Raw genomic sequence first — 19,487 nt, 5'->3', positions numbered from 1 at the left:
GCCCAGTTGCAGGCTTCTCAAGAACAGCCCTTTTAATTTCTTCAGCATTTTGAAACTGTCTCTAAATGCCCACTTCACACTTCCTACAGAGACAACTTGAAATATAACTGGAGAAGCTTTATTTTTAATGGCAAATATACCACAAATGCCTTTTATATAGCCTTTAAAAACATTATTTCTTTCATTTGCATGAAAATATGCAAGGCATGCTTTAAGCTACGGAAAAAATAAAGTACTGACTCATGCAAGACTCAGTATTTAGCTGGTTATTAATACCCCACAACTGGAATCTTTTAGTGTTGGATGGGGATTCCCAGTCAGTATTTTGTTTTGTTTTGTTTTTGAACAGGCAAACCATTAAGTTAGAACTTTGGAAGAGAGGTAGGAGCAGGATTTGTACTTTTAATTCACTGGGATGGTGCTTTGTTTCATTTTTCTAAGTTACCATATTCCCCCAACCATTAGCTGTTTCATATGCTGACTTCTCAGCATTTACGTATCTAAGTTCTGACTGTTCCCCTTTTGCTGCCCCTAATGCCTAGAATGTAGTTGCACAAGTAAGTAAGTAAGTAAGTAAGTAAATTTATATTTATACCCCGCCCTCCCCGGCCAAGACCGGGCTCAGGGAGGCTAACATCAAATATCAAGGTATGAGCTTTCGTGTGCATGCACACTTCTTCAGATACACTGATCAGTGTATTTGAAGAAGTGTGCATGCACACGAAAGCTCATACCAAGAACTAACTTAGTTGGTCTTTAAGGTGCTACTGGAAGGAATTTTTTTGTTCTGACTATGGCAGACCAACACAGCTACCTATCTGTAATCAAATATCAAATACATTAAAACACAAGTTGCATCTGCATGCGGCTCCCCCTCAGAGCCTCTTCAAACTCCCCTCTTCTGTTGCTCCTAAATCCTAATCCCCAGTGAAATAAAACCTAAGCACCTCTAACTGCATTTCGTTTGGACTCAGCCCTCGGTTCCCCTGCCACCTCCTGTGTTTCTTTCCTGCATGTCCCCACATTTCAACTGCAATCTCTTCTGAATCAGTGCAGGGACCAGCATTTCATCTATATTATTCTGTAAATTCTGAACAACACATCAGAGGCACAAAAATAATGTTGAGGACAGCTCAGTTGCTTAGAGCATGGTGGTGACAACACCAAGGTTGCAAACGCAGTCACTGTATGGGATAGCTGCATATTCCTGCATTGCAGGGGGTTGGACTAGAGGATCCTCTACAATTCTATGATTCTACAATTCTATGAGATCCCAAAATGTATCCAAAATATTCTGTACAAATATCTCACTGGGTACGGCAGGGGGGCAGGATTCCATGAAACCAAGACACCATTTTGGCTCTAATTAAGAAGAAGAAGAAGAGTTTGGATTTGATATCCCGCCTTTCACTCCCCTTCAGGAGTCTCAAAGCGGCTAACAATCTCCTTTCCCTTCTTCCCCCACAACAAACACTCTGTGAGGTGAGTGGGGCTGAGAGACTTCAGAGAAGTGTGGCTGGCCCAAGGTCACCCAGCAGCTGCATGTGGAGGAGCGGAGATGCGAACCCGGTTCCCCAGACTACCGCTCTTAACCACTACACCACGCTGGCTCTAATTAAGGACTGTCCCTTTAAGGGTTGCTCTCATATCAATTTTGCCTACCTGAACATAAGCTTACTGAAGACTAGTGCCAAGCTGTCTCCCTGCCATGCAGTGGTCAGAGACATCATTTCACTTAGTAGTCTTCCAAATCAACACACAAGTCATAGTTGAGATCCCTACACGGAACTAGCTCACCAAACGCAGCCCCAGAGACCCTGAAAGTAGGTGGGCATTAATGCAGCCTTGTCACAGGGACCAATAAATAAATGGGAAACTCTGAAGATGTGTTCAAATAAAATTAAAAGTTAAGCAGTTTGCTCTACAAGTGAATAAAAGTACAGTATAAAGAAAGAGGAAGCTGCCAATGTCTTCAGTTTCTTGAAGCTGACAAAATATAGGAAGCATTGCCACATAAGCCTTTTGCTCAAGCTGCCTAAATTAAGAAATCTGACACTAGCTCTCATGTAACCTTGCAGAAGCGCAACCACAAAAATGTACTAGCCCTTCCTCCAAGTGGCACACCTCCTCACACTTGGGAGCTCTCACACACACTCAGTGGTAAAGCACCTGCTACGGAGAACATTCAACATATCATGAACCTATTTAGAGTTATTTGAGAGTGTCAACAAAAGCATATAGATAGAGGTGATCTGGTTGACATAGTGTACTTGGAGCTTCAAAAAGCTTTCAACAAAGTACCTCACCAAAGACCCCTGAATAAACTTAGCAGCCAAGGTATAAGAGGTTTAGGCCCTCTTGCAAATCAGGAATTGATTAAGTTGCAGGAGGCAAAGAGTAGGGATAAATGAACAGTTTTCCGAATGAAGGTATAGAAAGTGGAGTCCCTCAAGGATCAGCATTGGGACCTTTGCTTTTTAACGTATTCATAAACAATTTATAGAGTTAGCAATGAGCAGTGAGGTGGCCACGTTTGCTGGTGGTCACTACAACAAAGAGAGATTGTGAAGAACTCCAAAGGGAACTCTCCAAGCTGAGTGAACGGGTGGTAAAATGGCGAAAAGCATGAATTAGAAGTGTATTATTTTTTTTTGGATTCTCATGATTTTTAAAAAAGTTTCTCCCCATACCTCAGGCAAATCACAGGTAACCTCAGATATATTATGTGACATGATGGTTTTATTGACATATCTAAAATTCATGATAATTCATCAGGATCGATGTCGTGGGCTCATCTTCTTGTGTGTGTCATGTAACTGCCGTCAAGTGCTGGATCCATGATTTTTAGCATGCAGTCTATAGACACCAATGTAAAATCTCATTTGGTTGTTGCTCTGGGTTGATCTCATTTTATAAACCATGTAATAAGATCTATTTTCTGATTTTAGTGGAGCTGACTTTTACCCAGATCCTGTGGAAAGGCAAAATGTGAATGAATGGGAGCCCTTTCTTTGGGGGGGAGTATTTAAAACATGCAAATTCAAGAAGATCTGTTTTAATTCTGTTGTATCTGACTTTTACTAAGTGGAAAAGCAGTGTGGTGTGGGAGCAGCGGGGTGGGAATCTAGCGGAAAAGTCAGTATTTCTTGGCACTGTTTCAAAATTCCACAATGTCCCCATAAGTTTGAGAATCCCCACCTGCGAGTTTAGCTGGAACATCGACTAATGACCGTTTGAAACACATTGCAGGCATTTTAGGATGCCGTAAATCAAATCCGGGCAAAATGTGGCTAAATTTAATTAAGGTAGTAAACGTTTTATAAATGTCCAAAAGCACTCTTTTTTTAACTTTTACAATTTCAGCTTTAAGTAAAGTCCCAATACTGAATATGTGGTACTAACAATTCTACAAGAATAATGGCATTAGGACCGAATTATGGCTTCACAGGGGAAATCCCTTAGATTAAACAAGCCTCAGTGAAAACTTCAAAAGCAGCCAAACTCAGAAGTCACTAAATCTTACAACAAAACCAGCAAGATCAACTTGCATACTGAAAAAACTGAGTAAGATTCTACCCAAGGATTTCTAGCCCTAATGCAGTTATCTTGGCAGTTTCCATATTCAACTGAACATGATCATTTGGGTCATGCTTTAATGCCAGGCAAATAAGGTTTACTCCACACAGATGTGGCAGTACAAAGTCTCCCCATCTGTATCATGGTCCTACCATCAAAATTGCAGTGTTCAAATTGTGTCACTCCCAACTTGTTTTTTAGCTCTGATTCTACCTGAATTTCATTTTGAGACAAAAACTAGGTCCCTAGAAATGATGAGACACCTTCAATGAAAGTTGGGGAGGGGGGGGAGAAACATACACCAGCTGGTTTTTTTTGCACCAGGTGAAGCTTCCAAATTGTCAAAGGTAGGTCTACTTAAAGTACATTACAGTAGTGTAACCTTGAAGTTAAAAAAGCATAAACAATAGTTGCTTCCTGTGTGAAGTTGTTTTAGGTTGCAGAATAAAATGTAACTGCTCTGGATATTTCAACTACTCTTAGCAAACATGTATTTTATACATGCAACATTTGTTAACCCCACTTTCCATACTGGCAACTTCTTTTACTAGAAATCCTGAGCTTAAGTGATTGTTGTTGTTTAACTGAAATGGGATGGATGAAGGGGCATAAAAGTCACAGCCTTGTAGGACTGATTATGTTGCCAACAGAACTACAAGGAGAACCTGTAGGGTAGAAGGTTTTCCAGTGTTTATTTTTTCCACCGAAACAATGAATGGTGCCAACTGCAAATAAATATTAGGTAAGCTTGGCAGTTTCAAAGTTTTTTAGCTTTATTTACTAAATACAAATAAAATAAGCATGCTAAGTAAGATCGCTCTCTAGGGCATCATATTTTTTTCCATTGCAACTTACCCTAATTTTTTTTGGGGGGGGAGGAATTTAAGAAAAAATACCAATTCAAAACGTTCCAGAAAACGGCAATTTGATCAAATTGGGAGTGGGAGAAATACAAAAGAGGAACATTTCAGATAAATATGCATGTTGCTAAACAAAACACGAGAAGGAACAGAATCCAGTAAATCAGTTATCCACAGATGAGCAATTGGCGTTTCTCAGACCTGTCTGATCTTACGGTCTGAGCTGGAATGCAGCTAGAGGCCTCAGTCTCAGTCACTCGCCTGGCAATAAACTGTGGCTGGATTAAAGCTGAGTCAGGGCAGAAGACTCCTCTTCCTGTCATCTGAAGGTAGTTCAGTTTAGTTCACTATCTCTGCAATCTCCTCAGTATTTTTTCCTCATAAACTCTTGGCTCTCCCTCTCAACCTCTTCACCATTCCTTCTTTCAATCTCCTTGGGGGAGAAGACAAAAAAATTCAGTCCCCCTTGGCACAGGTTTTTTTTTGGGGGGGTTAACAACAAACCCCAGTTTGATTACTCAGTTTGATGAGGGGGCTGCAAAACGTGAGGTTTGCTCTGCAAAACCCTGCAAAACAACTGCAAAACTGTGGCACAGGTTTGGAGGGGATCCCAGATTTCGGGTTTAATGAAGTTCCTCTACAGCAAAAATGTTTTCTTTCTCAGCATCCCACGGGGGTAACTTTGGTGACAAACCATTTGATGAGAGTCTGAAAAACTTACTGCAGGCTGACCTAACAATATCCGCTCAACTATCCACTTGATGACAACTAGGAATAACCTCGAGGTGACCAAGTTAAAGAAATGTGTAGATTGAGGCATTCAGGTATAGGTATAGATGGGCTAGTAAAAATGTATGCAGATTCATAATTTCATAGACTTATGTGCAAGGCTATGGGGGGGTGGGAGGAAGCTGTTGAAATCTGCACTTCCTAATCAGTGCTAGTTGACTAAAATTGAGAGAAGTGGGTTACTTGTATCTAGTCTGAAAACTTATCACAGAAATGATATTGAAATTAATATAATGCATTTAGAACATGGGTATCAGGCTGCCTAATACCCAGTGGGGGGATGTGCTAATTTTGCTCTTTCATTTTTCTCAGGAGCAAAGGGGAAAGGATGTATTTTCAACTTCTAGTTGACTTGTCAACTTCAAATGAAATGTCCAAATTAATATTTATGTGACAAATAACTTTGCTATAGGTTAGCAAGGATTCACATCTGACATTTAGCCTTCCACATGTTTGCTAAAGGAAACAAACAACAAGCTCAACTTCTGCGCAAAATGTGCAGTTGTCTTTAACTGTGGGGGCTTCACAGTGTTCCCTACTTTAACCCTCAAGGATGTTTTCCTGTATTGTGGCTCCTCACCTAGTACAGTGAAAACCTCTTTCTGAATCCTCTAGAAACCAGAGATGTGAACCAGCCACGCTTCTCCCATCCCTCTCTGAGTGATCTCCTTCCCACACCCAATTGGCCACCATTGCTTTATAATTCTTTGCTTTCTGTTCATCAACAAACTGAAGAGACAGAAGAGGCAAAAGTGTCCCCACTTGCCTCACCAAAGGTTCTGAAATAGGTTGAGAGGTGTTAAGATCTTTTGCTTTTGTTTTTTCTATGATCAGTTTAGTCTTCAGGACTATCACTCTCTCCATCTTAACAAGAGGATCCACGGGGCCTCTTTTAAAAGACTCACCCTGTACAAGATGTACAATGGCACTTCCAGCTCTAGCCTATTATGAAAACCAGATTTAAAAGGCTGCAATCCTAAATACCCTAGCAAGGGAGTAAGTCCCACTGAACAAAGAGGAACTTACTTCTGAGTCGACATGTACAGATCACAATGGAAGGCCAGAATCAGATGCAAGACTATGAAATGGGTATTTTCCCTTGTCTCCCCTTAATATCTTATGGAAATACATGACATCGCACTGTGCGTTCCTCTACCACCTCTCAACAATACTAAAGGTCAAGGGATCCCTGACCATTAGGTCCAGTCGTGACCGACTCTGGGGTTGCGGCGCTCATTTCGCTTGATTGGCCAAGGAAGCCGACGTTTGTCCGCAGACAGCTTCCAGGTCATGTGGCCAGCATGACTAAGCCGCTTCTGGCAAACCAGAGCAGCGCATGGAAATGCCATTTACCTTCCTGCTGGAGCGGTACCTATTTATCTACTTGCACTTTGACATGCTTTTGAACTTCTAGGTTGGCAGGAGCAGGGACCAAGCAACAGGAGCTCACCCCGTCGCGGGGATTCAAACCGCCGACCTTCTGATCGGCAAGTCCTAGGCTCTGTGGTTTAACCCACAGCGCCACCCACGTCCCTGGTGGGTGCCTGGGCTTGGGGCAAGAAGAAAAATAAATAACATAATATGCTTCCATAAGTATATCTATATTAAGCAATTAACAAAAATGTATCTTTTAAAGATTTGTTTCTAAACTGCTGTGCATATATTTATATCTATTATACATTCTGTTTATTGTACACAGCTGTGCAAACATTTGTTGAGAAGGAAATTTGTGTATTCTTAAATATAATATTATTGAGAAGAGGAGGGTGAACTTGTCACAGACTCTGTGTATTTAGCAGCAACCTATGTTTGGCATGACATTTAGTTCTGTCTCAATCCTAGGACCATTTTTTTCTCAGGCACCATTTACAGGCTCAGATTCTGAGTGAAAGACTCTGGCACCCTTCAAATATGGATTGTTAGCTTTTTCATAATGTCAGTGAAACCTTGATTCACAAACTGTCAATCCAGATTAATATCCAGGATTAGTTGACTACCAACCTAATAAACTGGGTTAGTAGAAAATCTGAATGAGCTTCAACCACTGTGATGCTATGAGCCTTCGATCACTTCACATCACTTCACACCTAATTAGGAATGTGTTAAAAACACTGAGATTTGAAGTGCTATTGTGCAGAGTTACTGTTAGCATGCCACATTATTTGCTGCCAAATCAAATACATGGTTGGCACATTTATAAGGATATTCACTCCATGTTTCAAATATTCTGTTTAAATTATCTGAAGAACCCACAGGAATCGTTCATTATACAAATTGGCTTATTTAACTGGTGTTTTAGATTTCTAATAGGACCTGAAAAAACAATTAGCAGAAACTAGAGAATTGTTAGATTTGGCGGTAGAGAGGACCCATCAGCCTAGGAGGCCTGAACCTCTTTCCTTTTTTACGTAAAAAACTGAATGAAGCTTGTGTTTGGCAAACAAGCATCCAGGTTTCTGACTCTACTCAAATCTAAGTAAACTGGGCTTTCTTAAAGGGCCAGCCTTCCAGACAGGCACTTTTGCATTCTATGGTGTGTTACCTTCACCTTGAAATGGCAAGATACTGTGGGAGGCAGTATCATGTTCCTCTGGTTGAGGGATCCAGTTCTATGGACTCTGGTGCTGTAACATCAGAGAGACCTCTTTGCCATCCTCTGGTTCAAGGAAGAAGAAGAAGAAGAGTTTGGATTTGATATCCCGCTTTATCACTACCCGAAGGAGTCTCAAAGGGGCTAACATTCTCCTTTCCCTTCCTCCCCCACAACAAACACTCTGTGAGATGAGTGGGGCTGAGAGACTTCAAAGAAGTGTGACTGGCCCAAGGTCACCCAGCAGCTGCATGTGGAGGAGCGGGGAAGCGAACCCGGTTCACCAGATTACAAATCTACCGCTCTTAACCACTACACCACACTGGCTGTACTGCCAGGGCTTTTCTTCAGCTGGAACTCACCAGAACACAGTTCCGGCACCTCTCATGTAGCCACTATTGCCATTATAAGAAAACAAGGGAGGAGTCCACACACCTCTTTTTCTAGAAAAATTGCACTGGTTACCTTCATTCACAGCATGAGGCTCGTAGTCAGGAACCAGATCTTACTCTTACTTTCCATCTAAAAAAGCTGAACAGTAGACCTAAAAATTAGGTTTTCACTAGTAAAATGAATTAGAAAGATGGTAAAGGTAAAGGCAAAGGTACCCCTGCCCGTACGGGCCAGTCGTGACCGACTCTAGGATTGCGCGCTCAAGAGGCCGGGAGCCGGCGCCGTTCGAAGACACTTCCGGGTCATGTGGCCAGCGTGACAAGCTACACCTGGCGAGCCAGCACCAGTGCCGCACACGGAAACGCCGTTTACCTTCCCACTATAAAGCGGTACCTATTTATCTACTTACACTTAAGGGTGCTTTCGAACTGCTAGGTGGGCAGGAGCTGGGACCGAACAACAGGAGCTCACCCCGCCGCAGGGATTCGAACCGCCGACCTTACGATCAGCAAGTCCTAGGCACTGAGGTTTTACCCACAGCACCACCCGCGTCCCATTAGAAAGATGGTAAATTAGCATAAATCCAAAATTCCTGAGAGTGTAAAGATATTTTCAGAAGACAAAAATCATCCCAATTTAGCTACACCCTCATTAAATGGAGCTGCTCCAGGCAGCCTGCTTTCTAAAAGCTCATTTCTCCCTTGATGTTAATCACCACAGAACAATGCTAAGCAATTGTCCAGGTTTGTAAAAACCTAGCTGTTTCACAAAGGATGAATTCGGTTCACAGTCATCCTTGTTTAGCAAGAAGGCAATACAATCTGGCCAATTATTAAATGGCAGAAAGTGAACAAGAGCCTTATATTGAACTAATAAGGAATAAGAGAATAAAGAAACTGAAGGTTGTAATAGCACTTTCAGACAAATACTGTATTCTGGAATGGTGATGGTTTGAAGGCGCATGACACAGTTCTATAGCTCCTAAGTTGCTTGGATGGGAGACCACCTGGAAACGGCATTTGAGCTATGCTCACATATGCCAGGAAGACATACTATGAATTACTGTTTCCAAAATCACACGTATAATTGATGCAATACCAACTTAAGCAAGCTACTTAAGAAGTTTATAAGAAACTGACCCCCTGATTTAAAATTTGGACACAAATGAAAAGTTCTATTGTACTTCAATTCCAGTTTGTGGCATTTAGTTGGCCACTGGGAGAACAGAACACTGGACTAGATAGTCCTTTTGTCTTATCCAGCAGGGCTCTTCTTAAGGCTGCAATCCTACATCCACTTACTTGGAAATAAGCCCCACTGAACTCCAATGAGGCTTACTCCTGCATGGTACAGTGGTTAGAGTGTCAGACTAGGACCTGGGAGACCAGGGTTCAAATCCCCACAGGCCATGAAGCTCACAATACACCTTGGGCCAATCACTGCCCCTCAGCCTAGTCTACCTGACAATGTTGTTGTTTAGATTAAATGAGAAGGGGGAGAACAATGTGTGCGACCTTGCGCTCCTGGGGGGGAGTTGGCAGAAATAAAAACAAAGTACAGGTTTAAAGCTGATTTTAAAAGGAAATGTTCAGTTTGTCCCCCCCAAAAAAGAGAGAGGCCCTACTCTCCTGAGATAGAGATTTCAATGAGGCTTCAAGAAACAAAAGGTTTGCAAATGGCCTTGCACCAAGGGCGCAACCCACCAGGAAGCTCTCTTGTGTAGCTGCCATTTATTTTAATCACTTAATGAGCCTTGTGCATAACAATTTTCCAGGAAAGTGTATTCTAAGAGCAGTGTTATAAACTCAGATATATAAACTAGGCGCCAATTGCCAAAACGAATGTCTAGTTCTCATTTTGGGGCCAGGCGGTTTGAAGGTCGATTTTTTCAATACAACTTCATGGTTCTTAAAATTTGTTCTGATTGTGCAGATAAAATATCACAGACTTCTACAGGGTGTGTTTTCAGTGTGTGAAAATAGGCAAGATCCAAGGACCACCAGGCATGCACCTCCAGATAGTGGAGACATCAGGCGCCATCCTGGTGGCAGGGCATCTTCACTTGATCGCAAGTGGCGCTGGTGGGACCTGGTGCCTGGTGAATTTCAAACACTGCCTACAAGAAATCCTAATTATCTCATGCTGGACCTAAGCATCTACCACACCTTTTCCATACTGGGTCTACCTCAGGAATAGACACCAATTCTTTCCACCAGCCAAACCATCTTTAAAAGATAAATGTGCATCCCAGGCAAACTAAGTACTAATGAAGAGGTAGGCCTACCATACAAACAATGCCATATGTAATCGAAAGAGTATGTGGGTACATCATCAATTAGGATCTTTTCAGAGTGCAACATTTCAGCATTCACACCATCATAGGGCTATAACAACTAACACCACCTGTTGCTTGCTAGGACATCTCAAACTCAAATGGCTATCACTGAGTACCGGTCCTTTTTGGGGGGGGTATCCTGTAGCATCTCTGGAGAACGCAATAGCTTTGTTTGCACACATAACACTTTTTCAACCCTGAAGTTTGGGATCAATTAACATATCTGGCACTTGCATGTGGGTAAAACCACCTAACCCTGAATAAACATACTCTCCAAAAACACTGGCACATGTTAAATGATCAGCAGCAAATTACTCAAAAAGTAGCATTCATACCCACGAAGAATGAATCAAACTGAGCAATGAACTTAAAACATGTAGGTTTCTATAGTGTATTCAGAAATCTTATCTTGGCGACCGAAATTTTTAACTATTGCAGATCAAAATATTTTTGAGCTGAAAAGTGACACTTGTGCACTTTCCTGAAGATGAAAGAGCAGTTTGCATTAGTTCTGAATTATATATCACTGCTATTAATAAGTAGATAAAGTAGAATGCTCTGCTTGGTTTTACCAATTGACCTGATATGAACCCATGCATATGGATATATGGCAAGCTACTCACCCGAATTAAATATTTCTGATCCTAGGATTGAGCAATGGGTGTTAAAAGTAGCTGCAATTGCAAAAGAAAAAAATTGTGAATTTTTTGGTATTTGATTTTAGAATGTGATTTGCCAGGTGAGCCTCCATCAAACAGTGCTTAATTTGGGGGGGGGGGTGTTTTTCCCCCTAAAAGCTGACGACTTGAAAGTAAATTACTGACTGGGGTGCAGATGTGGTCAACATCAATGCTGCTGTGGCACACAGAAAGGAAATCATTTTCAGGCGGAAGAGGAATAAAGAAGACTATATTTCAGCCTCAAGCACTATGTTATAAGTTTTGAATCAAGACCTTAGGGTAGCTTCCCATGAATCCCTCCCACCTCTGGAAAGTATCAAGAACATACAGTATTGACCAACCCATGCACTCAAAAACTGCATCTTACTAATTCGTCAATACCCTTGGCAACAGTTTCTACTTCAGAGTCCTTCTATTCACAGCTCCCAATGTGGGCTGAAGCGTTCAGATTTGGAGTACCTGGCTCCAGATTTCACACTATCAGACACACGTAAATAGAAACAATTGCACAGCTTTGGAACAGCAGCAGATAGAAGCAGATTTGTGTGCATTTGAACTGTCTGATGACTCTTGAGAACAGCAAAATGTCAGGGGGGGGGTGTTTGGTTTGAAGGATATGTCTTCCAACATGTCGTGACAGTAGAAGGCTTTCACGTGCATTTAACTGGTACAGCAGTTTCATTCTTGGTAGGTTTTATAGCCCTCAGCATTTATGTTTATGCAGAACCACCCTGAGAAAGCGCCTTGAGGGCAACAACTCTCTATACGTTTCCCTAACTTGGGTCTCCTGCTGTTTTTTGAACTACAACTCCCATCATCCTAGCTAGCAAAACCAGTAGTCAGGGATAGGGGAATTGTAGTCTGGAAACAGCTGGAGATCTAAGTTTGGGGAAACACTGCTCTAAACCAAAGTCCACTGCCAAGACTAATGGGTTCTTCTCTTTCACCTATGAGACTAGTCTGGATGACCTTGGCTGCTCATCCCTACTTTATAGTCACTGACACACAACATCATTATAAAGTTCAGGTAACATACAGCATACCAGTAATTTATTGCTGAAGTTTCCTGTCCTTTATTGTGACCAACCCATTGGTAGTCAACTTGTGGAGTGGCATGATCAGCTTGGAACTGTGGCACTCTTGGATAGAAGCAAGTCATCTCATGCAACCAGCTTGGCACAGATATATCTGATTAATATCTAAACTAATAAAAGGATAAAAACGGAGTCAGTCCAGCACTTCTGCCAGCTCCCAAGATCAATAGATGCAGCAGCATCTCAAGGTACATGGGAGGGAGGCTGCATATGTACTTTGGTGCGTAGCAGAGTGGTACCATTTTGATCTTGACTTGCCACACTATTGCCAAAAAGGTTGACAATCCATGAAAGCACTAAAAGCTCAAGGCCACTGCAAACAGGACATGAGTCCTACATGAGAAGAACTTCAGTCCTGGAAATAGAATGCAACCTGGGTATATTTCACTACACACATTTGTGGCATATATACCTATGAAGTTGATCAAACAGTGTCAAGCCTTTTTGGTAACTCTCTCTACAAACAAGTTCAAAAGTACAAGAAAACTCTACTGTGTGCAAAACTACACATACAGCCACACACTCTGTACTTCAAGTTGATCCATCAAGCTAGGGAACTGACAGGAGTCCATGCATGATAGTTGCATGTTGTTTCATATTTGGAAATGTTTCTCACATAGAAAATTTATCACATTTGATGTGACTCCTGCTTTCTGACTATACCTGGTGAGATGACTTTTGTTCTACTTCCATGAATGACAAATAATTACAGTGACAAAAGACACATCTGTAAGTGGCACCTTACTTAACACCACCACTTCACTCCCACTGAACATTAAATTTGTTTAAAATAAACTGGAGGTGGCCAAAAACTTCCTTAAAAATAATCTCAAGTGGAATAAAGCTTCTCAAGCATTTTTTAAAGAATAAAACTCTCTGATAAGAACTTCCCAAAGCGTAATCACTGTTATCTTCCAAACTCACAGAATTTTTAAAAGCTGGTGTTGCTGTTAGAAGGTTGATCTTAACTTTATAAACACTGGAATCAAGGGCCATTCACAAGGGTCATATCAGAGGGGATAATAAAAGGTATCTGTTCACAGCAGCTCAACCACATATCTAACAGAGGAGCATTCATCCTTGTCAAAGCAGTGACAGGGTTTTTTAAATATATATATATATGATGACAGGGTTAAGGACATCAGAAAGGAAAAAGTTGCAACTGTCTGGGGATTGGTTCTGGGGGTGAGAAATTATACTCTACTTTTCTCTCAGTTTATTTGAAGAACGAAGGCGCAAGCCAGAAGTAAGTTTTACCACTTCATTCTGCTGATGGCTTACATTACTCCATCAACAGAGAATTGCTGAGGAAAGTGGTGCTAAGATCACTTGTTGGAACGGGGAAAGTTATATGACATGGAGGGAAATGTTCTACCAGGCGAGCTGCTCTGCTATGGGGTGTTCATATACATGTACAAAAGTATTTGTATTGTGAGCACATGGGAAACAGTGGCTCATTTTTAAATTTACTTTTTACATGTAATAGCTGGAAAACCTGTCTTACTCAGAATTTGAGGGAGAAAAGTGAATAAATATGCTTAATTTCTTCCTTCAATCATTTTTATAAAAAAAAAAAAAAAGACAGGGCATTCTTCAATATTTCTATTCAAGCCAAAAGCCTTTTCATTTTAATGTCACAATATTCTCACAGTGAACCAACCTGCTTCACAGAAAAGGAGTGCCTTGCAGCCCAGTCCTATGAATAACTGAGCTCTGGCAAGCAGCTTCAATATCAGGCAGAATTTGGTGGCACCAACAAGACTTTACATCCAAGGAGTTTTGCCACTGGCTGCTGTCGGACAATCCAAGACACTACGGCAGAGGGGCAGCCTAACAACAATGCACTAACCAACCATTCCTTCAGAGCAGGGGTCAGCAAACTTTTTTAGCAGTGGGCCGGTCCACTGTCCACTGTCCCTCAGACCTTGTGGGGGGCCGGACTATATTTGGGGGGGGGGGGATGAACGAATTCCTATGCCCCACAAATAACCCAGAGATGCAGTTTAAATAAAAGCACGCATTCTACTCATGTAAAAAAAAAACTAGGGAGGCCCCACAAATAACCCAGAGATGCATTTTAAGTAAAAGGACACATTCTACTCATGTACAAACACGCTGATTCCTGGACCGTCCGTGGGCCAGATTTAGAAGGCAATTGGGCCAGATTCGGCCACAGGGCCTTAGTTTGCCTACCCATGCTTAAGACACTATGCAGCAGCTTCATGCAAATGCCTTTCACAGGTGAAATGTGGTTGAATCTGGACCATAGCAGAGGTGGGCTGCATATAAAATTCAGAAGATTTTATTCGTACAGTCCCCTGTACAGTCCCCTGTCTGCCTTTGGGGCTACCACAGAGCCAGCTATAGCTGAATAAGCCTGAGTGCCTGAAATACGATAGTAACTAGCTGTAATGGGAGTTCAGCTGACAGGCAATGTTACAAGACAGACCTGCCCTACTTCCCTCACCTAGGATGGCTGCATCGGTCCAAGCCACTTTCTGCACCAATCACAGCTACACAGAACTGAAGTGCTTGAACGTAACAAAAACCAGCATGACAATCACATTTTCAAGCATGCGCTGCATGGGTGTGCTTAAGATTTGCACTTTAATTTCACTAGTTGAAGACACAAAGTTCTTTGTATTAAATCTATCTGAGCCACTTGCCACTCCAAAGCCAGATTGCCATGGCTAATATCAAACAGCTCTATTTCAAGTAACAATTTGTTTATTTATTAAATGTGTATACCTCCCTTCATCCGTAGATCTCAGGGCGGCTCTCAACATAAAAAATACAATATAAAAAAACCCCACAAAATATATACTAAGAACAAGAACAAAAATAAATCAATAATCCTCCTTCCCACAACACATTTCATAGAATAGAATCATAGAGTTGGAAGAGACCACAAGGGCCATCGAGTCCAACCCCCTGCCAAGCAGGAAACACATTTAAAAGTGTATTGGATGTTTATCAGCCCAAGGCCTGGCAGAAGAGGAACGTTTTTGACTGGCACTTAAAGGTGTATAATGCAGGCGCCAGCACATAAACGATACCTGAAAATGAAGTTAGCATAAAGACTTGCAATACTAAGTTGAAAGTATTTTCACACTAAGATTTGGCTATTTGGGGTAAAATTGGTCAAAAGTGAACTTTGATCTTTTCTATCACAAAGCAAGCGCAAATAGGCTATTAGTACTACGTATATAGATTAAATCAATGGTTTCATAGGCTTATCAGAGATTCTTTAATCAGAAAATCAGCAATGACAGATCAGTTTGCTTAAATAAACAACTTGCCCACTACTGCCAATCTTCCCCTCTAATGTGCAGACACAGAACCCTCTGCTAAGAAGTATTCTCTGTTTGCAGAGAACTGTGATGAAGCCCAACAGCCCTAACCAACGCTCTTGAAGAACAGATTGTTAACACTAAACACACCCCAGAATCTTTTGCAACCAACACTGGCTCCCTAGTAGACATGTTGACACTGAAATGGTAGAAAACTTGAAAACTCTTGGCTAAGGCGACTTCTGGCATCACTGCAGTATATGTTAGCTCCATTTCTACCCTTGATAAATTTTAGCAGCCTTAAGATCACTTTGCAAGACATTACAGAAAGAGGCGCAGGTTCCGCAGAGTATGTATGGAGAAAAATCACAGACATAATGTTCCCAAACATTATGGAGAAGAAGCAGATATGTACAAAAGTTAACACATACCAGCTTCTGTTATGTGAAGCAGCTGTCAGTATATTTAAATAAGATCTCTCTTAGGTGTAAAGTTTGGCTATGACCTAGCAAAAAGCTTCTTAAGTGTCAGTAATGTCTTCCGCACGGTAAATACCTTTGTGAAACAGGTCATCACAGGTTAGAAGCAAAATAGAGCTTCTGAATCAGGGGTAACAGAAAGCCTGAATTACAGTTTTAGGCTCCAGCTCAGGGACCAAAGAGCAGGGACCAAAGTTGTTGTAACAGAATCATCCAATGCCCTCTCCCCAGACTCTGCTGGCAGAGTGGAAGTGAATGCCATCCACTTCCAAGCTTTTTTAAAATGTGACTTTTTTCATTTCCCTCCCACTGTTTTCAAAGAGAGGGAGAGGTTCAGACACACTCAGAAACATGTCTAGCTTTCCCCTGGGTTTGGGGGTTTAGCAGGAGACCAGGATGACTTAGGATCTTTTGGATATCAGCAACTTCCCAGAATCCCCCCTATATGGTCCTTTCCATGTCAGAGCTCTCATCAGTTGGGCCAGGGCATCAGAGAGGAGGCTCAGACATCTGCTCTCCCACCTGACATCAGGTAGAGCTAATCCATCCTTCAGCCCCTGAGACACCGTCCCAGGACCGTAGGAATGCATAAAAAGATACTATGAAAATACAATCAGATAACACGGAGAAATATATATATGGATAACTTCAAGGATAAGCAGACATATAAAGTTGAACACTGCTAGAAAAGGGGTATAAAAATACATTTGTAGTCTAGATTTAAAAGTGTAGCTTTACCTTTAAAGCACACATTTTCACACACCATTGCATTTATTAAATAATATAACAAGCATTTTAAACTAGAAATACCAATTCTTGTAGGAAGATTTAGGGCAATTTATGTGGAGCATATGAAAATCTAGAGCCCACTTGTAATTAGTTACGAAGATGTATCTATTTATCACCAAATCCCAATCACATTCCCACAGCATTTACAAAACTGAAATTCCAACATGATAAAGCGATTTTAACAAATCCAAGTTAAACCAAACTTCAAGCCACAGAAGTTTGTTTCTTCAATTACACCCCCATCACTAGAAGAACAGATCTCAAGTTCACAACACACTAGCCTGAGGTAAATCATGTTTGCATCAAATTTACTAACACATTATCTCCTACTTTTTTTGACAGTGCACCCATCCCAGAATAGCAGAGCCACTCAAAATAATTTCTGAAACAAAATTATTTAGTTATCAATAGCACTATAGATAGTTCATCTCAACTACGGATTTGATCACCTCTCCTATCGCTTCCATCAAAGGAGGTCTTAAAACTATTTATTATGTGAGAACATTTGGCTAAATTGCTGGACATGAACTTCCTTAATGGCAAAATCAAGAAGCACTCTGAGAAGTATCAAATAGTGGAGTGGCGAATTCAGAAACAAACAAAAACAATACTTCATTACAACAAATAACACTCATATAGACACCTGAGGCCATGAACACCTTGAGAGCCCAGGGTGCTCCGATGTGGGCAAGCTTCAAGTTAGTTACTAGCTGATAGCAAGCCCAGACTTCCGCAGATCAACTTGAGAGACTCACAACCTTAAATTGCACCAGGGCGAAATCCCCAATAAAACACAGCAAACCACGCTTTTTCCCTTTTTCTTTTCTTTTTGTACACCATCAAACCCATGTGGCAGCCTTCCAGTTTAAACTGCACTTGGGCTATGGGCACCACCATAGTACAAGCAAGGCGCCGGTGTGAACCAGCCCTTAGTCACCACACAAGCAGAGACTACTCCTTGGCACAACTTGGGGGCGGGGAGGTGGGTTGAGAAAGCAGATAAAATCAATGGTAGCTTTTCAATGCGAGGGATTTAAATCCTTTTAAAAGAGTGTGTGTAAGGGGAGTTAGACATTTCTGAAAGATCTAAGGACCCCTTCCACTTTTGGAGGGGTGGGTGGGGAGGCAAATCGCCATGGGGGAAAAGACATTCTTATTATTATTATTAAAACCAGCTTATGATTTGTGGGGAGGAGGGCTACAATTACCAGGAGTGGGGTAGAAGGAGAAAGTCTCCAACTCTGGATCAGGAAGACCACCACCCCCCTTTCCCTGGAGGGCATTTGCTGCAGTCGCAGAAAGTTAAGGACGCGCATACCCTTCAAACCCACCTCCCCAATTCCCTCTCCTCTTCTTAAACCAACACCTCCCCTTGACATAGACACCCCCCCAAAAAAAAACACCCACAAAATCCCAGCAGTGTGCGGCGAGGAGGGAGCAGGAGCTTTTGGCCCTCCGCACCTCTGGCACATCCACCTGCCCCCCTCCCCACCTGCCCCCCTCCCCAATAGCAACCCCCTTCCTGTCGTGGGAAGCAGGGGGCGGCCCTGGCACCCGAGGCATGTTTTTTTTGGGGGGGCGAGGGCGAGGGGGGTGGTCTCCCCTCACGGCCGCCCCCCAAAACACCTTTGGCCCACAGGCGTGAGGGAGGGAAGGAGGGAGGGAGGGAGGGAGCCCTCGGCGGGGGCCTCCGCCGTAACTCCGGGCAGGGAAAGGAGGCGAGAAGGGGGAGAAGACACTGACCTGGCTGGGGGGAGAAGGAGGAAGAGGAGGAGGAGGAGGAAGCAGCGGCGGCAGCAGCAGCAGCAGCAGCAACGAGGACGGCGCCGGCCACGCGGGTGGGGTGGTGGGGGAGGGAGCCCGCTCCCCTCAGACACACTCGCCGGTGGGGGATATTTATTTTTTTTATTTTTAAAATATATATATATATATATGCAGATATGGAGACAAGACGTGTGTATATGTGTATCTATATATCTATATATATATATATATAAACAGAACCCGGAGAAGGTTAGAATGGGGGTGGGGGGGAATTATTCCGGTCGGGAGTTAGTACAACAAAGAGGCGGAAATAGCCGAGCGGAGCCGAGCGCGCCCGAGCGGGGGCGCCGCGAGCCCCGGAGCATGCGCGCTCGGGCCCGGACCGAGCGCGCGCCGCCTCACTACTACCACCACCAAGCGCGGCTGGTGCCGGTTGGCGGCCAAGTCCCTCAGACCTGGGCAAAGGGAACCTTCGGCAGGATGAGGGGAAAGGGGCGGGGCCTGGGCAAGGGGCTGGCGACGCCCACGTGAGGGGAGGGGGGAGTCGGAGGGCGAGAGGACCTTTAACGCACACACGCCCCCCCTCCCCACGCACGCGCGCGCGCGCGCGCACCTTCCGTTCCCATGGCGACGGGCTGCTGCTTCTGGGCCCAGGTTGTGGCTCGCGCCCTGACCGAAGTGGGGGCTCCCCATTTTGACGACACCCGCGTTTCTTTGCCACTCGCTTTCCCACGCTTGCAAGAACGCCACACAGCGGTGTTAAACCGACAGCTGCTGTTGCCCTGTTGCCTTTGCTAGCGCGTCAGCAAAATGTTTTTGAAAATCAAAATAAAATAAAATAAAACTCA

The 19,487-nt window shown here is 42.9% G+C and overlaps 1 protein-coding gene across 8 annotated transcripts in view; it reads right to left on the bottom strand.

Moving 5' to 3' along the window:
* PCGF3 (polycomb group ring finger 3) overlaps window positions 1-18,933 on the bottom strand; it is a 53,594-nt gene extending 34,661 nt beyond the window's left edge. For all 8 annotated transcript variants that reach the window (XM_083719760.1, XM_083719763.1, XM_083719767.1 and 5 more), the window contains exon 1: window positions 18,619-18,933. The gene's annotated coding sequence lies outside the window, so the exon portion shown is untranslated. The remainder of the gene's footprint in view (window positions 1-18,618) is intronic.
* Window positions 18,934-19,487: the final 554 nt, after the last annotated feature.

The sequence above is a fragment of the Podarcis gaigeae genome, assembly GCF_964106915.1.
Source record: "Podarcis gaigeae genome assembly, chromosome: 17".
Classification (NCBI taxonomy): Eukaryota; Metazoa; Chordata; class Lepidosauria; order Squamata; family Lacertidae; genus Podarcis; species Podarcis gaigeae.
This window is presented reverse-complemented; position numbering and strand designations above follow the sequence as displayed.